This window comes from Triticum aestivum, chromosome 6A, assembly GCF_018294505.1.
Source record: "Triticum aestivum cultivar Chinese Spring chromosome 6A, IWGSC CS RefSeq v2.1, whole genome shotgun sequence".
Classification (NCBI taxonomy): domain Eukaryota; kingdom Viridiplantae; phylum Streptophyta; class Magnoliopsida; order Poales; family Poaceae; genus Triticum; species Triticum aestivum.
In genome coordinates this window covers 353,813,923-353,818,607 of record NC_057809.1, presented here as the reverse complement: position 1 = coordinate 353,818,607, position 4,685 = coordinate 353,813,923, and positions in this window count along the sequence as shown.

Here is a 4,685-nt window from a genome sequence, read left to right as displayed (position 1 = left end):
GTGATGGGCTAAGTTGGGACACCCCTGCAGGGATTTGATCTTTCGAAAGTCGTGCCCGCGGTTATGGGCAGATGGGAATTTGTTAGTGTCTGGTTGTAGATAACCTAAAACTTAACTTATTTAAAATGCATCAACTGCATATGTAACCGTGATGGTCTCTTCTCAGCGGGGTCCGGGAAGTGAACACGGTGTTGGACTTATGTTTGCCGTAGGTTGTTCTAGGATCACTTCTTGATCATAGTTCATCGATCGTGCCTTTTCCTTCTCTTCTCGCTCTCATTTGTGTATGATAGCCACCATATGTGCTAGTCGCTTGCTGCAGCTCCACCTCATATTTTACCCTTCCCATAAGCTTAAATAGTCTTGATTGCGAGGGTGTGAGATTACTGAGTCCCCATGACTCACAGATTACTTCCAAAACCAGATGCAGGGACCGATGATACTGCTCCAGGTGATTCAACTGAGCTCAAGTGGGAGTTCGATGAGGACTCAGGATGATACTACGTGTCTTTCCTAGATGATCAGTAGTGGTGCCCAGTTGGGGCGATCGGGGACTTTGTCGCATTTGGGGGTTATCTTTATTTTGGTTCCGTAGTCGGACCTTGAGTGTAACTGGATGAATGTAATGACTTATTTATGCCATTTGTGTGACGTGGCGAGTGTAAGCCAACTATGTATCCTTTTCCCTTAATACATGGGTTGTTGTGAAGATTACCTCACTTGCAACATTGCTTTCAATGTGGTTATGCCTCTAAGTCGTGCTTCGACACGTGGGAGATATAGCCGCATCAAGGGCGTTACAAGTTGGTAATCAGAGCCTTCCCTGACCTTAGGAGCCCCCTGCTTGATCGAATCGTTTGCGTTGTTGAGTCTAGAAAAATGTTTTGAGTCATGTAGGAATTATATATATCGGAGAGTAGGACTTCTTTTTACTCCTCAGTCCCTTCGTCGCTCTGGTGAGGCATCCTGGTGTAGAGTTTTGACTCTTCTCTTCTCAAATTTCACTAAAAAAATTTAGGATCACGCGGGTATCTTGTAATCGTTCCGATGGTTTTGTGACGAGAACATTGTTCTTGGTGCCTCCTGACATTTAGGGGTTGTGGCAGTGTCCCGGGGAGTTGAGCTCTGAGGTGTTGTCGTCACAATTTTACCGTTGCAATTCTGGAATACCTGAGTTTCGCCGACATCGAAAATCTCTTTTATCCAGTTGTTGGTGAGATAACCTCGACGCCACCCAGTACTGGGGCGGGAGTTCGGGAGTATCGCCATAACTCGTATAACGGATGCTTTTCGAAGGTTGAGGTAGATGATTTCCGAAGGTTTCTTGGTTATGTGTTGAAGGATGGATACAGCTGGATGTAGGATTTGCTAGCTTGGGTGAGATATTATGCTTCCCCTGTATCCCCAACACCTGATTGCATAACCGGAAAGGTTCAGGAGTTTCATAGGTGGGAATTCATGTAGTTCTAGTATTTCTTCCGCGGATATTTGGTTTGTGACTGGGTAATCCTTACCAAGTATTTGTTCTTGTCCGTACCTTGTTGTTTTATTCTTCTACCTCTATCTAAGTGGCTTCTCAATTTATGGAAATGTGACCATTTCAATTGGAATGCATTCGTTCATTTTGTTCGGATGTTAAGACTTTATGTTGCAATTTCGATCCATTTGATTCAGCTTGAATATATGTCTATTAAGATGCTAACGGATGTCACCCTCTTCAAGATGGCTCCTCCAACGTGCACGACTCTGAATCCTGATCCGCCACCACCACCTCCACCTCCGGAGGCATGGCAAGCTGTGATGGCCGCTACCAATGCAAATGTGCAGCTGATCATGCAACTCTTGCAAGAGCGCAACCAAGGGAATCATGGCCATGGCACCAATCAGAATCAGTTTGCTACACTCAACCAGTTCCTCGCTAATCAGCCAAAGACCTTCAACAACTGTGTCGAAGCAACAGACGCTGATGATTGGCTCATGGATATCTGCAAGCATTTCGAGTGCAGCAACGCCAGGCCTGAGGACTTTGTCAAGTTTGCTTCGTTGCAACTCAAAGACCAACCTGCAGAATGGTTTCAGCAATACAAAGATTCCAGAGGAGGCCGTGTGATTACCTCGGATGAATTCCGTCAAGATTTTAAAGCTCACCACATTCCTCAGAGTGTTGTTGAGAGCAAGCGTGAGGAATTCCGCAACCTGAAGCAAGGCAGCTTATCTATTTACCAGTATAACATTCTGTTCCAGAGGCTCGCTCGTTTCGCCAAGCAAGACGTCCCTGACGAGAAGAGTATGCTTTATCAGTTCAGGGGTGGCCTCAGAGAAGATCTTCAACTAGCTCTCATGCTCTTTGCACCGAAGAAGTACGATGAGTTTTACAACATGGCACTGAAACAAGAGACCGCTCAACTCAAGTGCGATGCTTCCAAGAAGCGAGTCAGAGATGCAACTCCTTCTTCCTCAACTCAAGTGGCTTCTAAGAAGCAAAAGTATTGGCTGCCTCCTCCTCCGTTCCGTCAGCCTTATCAGGAGAAGAGCAAAGGTGGCAATGGATCTTCCCACCCACCCAACCCAGCCTTTCAGAACAAGACTTCGTCTCATTGTCCAAGATCGAGTGCTCCGTATCACCGTCCACTCTTGGAGATCACGTGCAACAAGTGTCAGCAGAAGGGTCACTATGCCAACAAATGCTTCAATCAGAGGCGTCTTCCTCCTCCTCCTGTGAGATCTGCTAGCACTGCAGTGGTCAAGCATAATCCCAAGCACGCCAAGGTCAACTTGTTGAACGCAGCTTAGCCAGAGGACTCGTCAGGTGTGATTATGGGTAACTTTCCAGTTAACTCTACTCCTGCAAAAGTCCTTTTTGATACTAGTGCATCTCATTGTTTCATGTCAACATCATTTGTCTTTAAGCATGACTTCGTTTCCGAAATGTTGGGTAAACCTATGGGAGTGGTTTCTCCGGCCAAGTCTATGAGGGCTACCTCAATAGTCCCGGATGTTTCTATCATGATGGGCGACTTCAAGTTTCTGGCTTCTCCAATGATCCTTGGTAACTCAGATATTGATCTTATTCTCGGAATGGACTGGCTTTCTAAGCACAAGCCTCGGCTTGATTGTGTTGCCAGGCAGATTCAATTGACTCATTCGTCTGAGGATGTAATTGTCTTTGCCGCAAGGGATGATACCATCCGTCTGTTTTCTCTCAATGAGAAGGGCGAGTTGGATGCCATCTCTCAGGTTCCAGTCGTTTGCGAATATCAAGACGTCTTTCCAGAAGAGCTTCCAAGAATGCCTCTGCACCGCCCAGTTGAATTCGTCATTGATCTTGAGCCTGGCACATAACCTGTTTGCAAATGTCCTTACAAGCTTGGACCTGAAGAGTTGAAGCAGCTGAAGAAGCAACTCAATATTCAAGAGCGTATGGGTCTCATCCAACCAAGTTCTTCTCCATGGGGTTGTGGAGTTCTTTTTGTGAAGAAGAAGGATGGAACGGACCGACTTTGTGTCGACTACCGTCCATTAAACAAGAAGACCATAAAGAACAAGTGCCCACTTCCCAACATCAACGAGCTGTTTGAACAACTCAAAGGTGCTCAAGTATTCTCCAAGCTTGATCTCCGTATGGGCTATCATTAGATTCGCATTCGTGAAGAAGATATCCCCAAGACAGCATTCAGAATAAGCTATGGTTCATATGAATACACTGTCATGTCTTTCGGCCTCGTCAATGCTCCGCAAACATTCTCTCGCATTATGAACTTCATCTTCAACGCCTACACAAACGACTTCGTCCTGGTCTACCACAATGACATTTTGGTCTTGTCCAAGAACAAGGAGGATCATGCCAAGCACTTGCGTTTGGTACTGGATAAACTCAGAGAACATCAGTTCTATGCGAAGTTTTCAAAGTGCAAGTTTTGGCTCGATGAGGATCTCTACCTTGGGCATATCATCTCTGCCAAGGGCATAGCTGTTAATCCTGAGAAGGTGTCTGCAATTGTGAATTGGGAACCACCTCAGAATGTGAAGCAACTCCGCAGCTTCCTTGGGCTCGCAAGCTATTGTCGAAGGTTCGTTGAGAACTTCTCAAAGATCGCGAAGCCTATTTCCAACCTTCTCCAGAAGCATGTGAAGTACGTTTGGTCGCCTGAATGTGACATCGCTTTCAACACCCTGAAAGAGAAGTTAGTCACTGCTCCAGTTCTGACTCCTCCTAATGAATCCAAACTGTTTGAGGTCTTCTGTGATGCTTCCCTTCAAGGTCTTGGTGCAGTGTTGATGCAAGAGAAGAAAGTTGTGGCCTATACCTCTCACAGTTGAAGCCCAACGAAAAGAACTACCCCACTCATGATCTGGAGTTGGTGGCAGTTGTCCGTGCTCTTTTAACTTGGAGACATCTCTTGTTGGGAAGGAAAGTGGACATCTTCACCGATCACAAGAATCTCAAGTACATCTTTACTCAGCCTAACCTCAACCTCAGACAGACTCGTCGGGTCAAAATGTTTCAAGAGTATAATCCGAGTATCGATTATACTCCAGGCAAGGCCAATGTAATTGCTGACGCATTGAGCAGGAAGGCTTACTGCAACAGTTTGATTCTCAAGCCTTACCAACCCGAGCTTTGTGAAGCATTTTGCAAACTCAATCTTCAAGTTGTTCCTCAAGGTTTCCTCGCCAACCTCCAA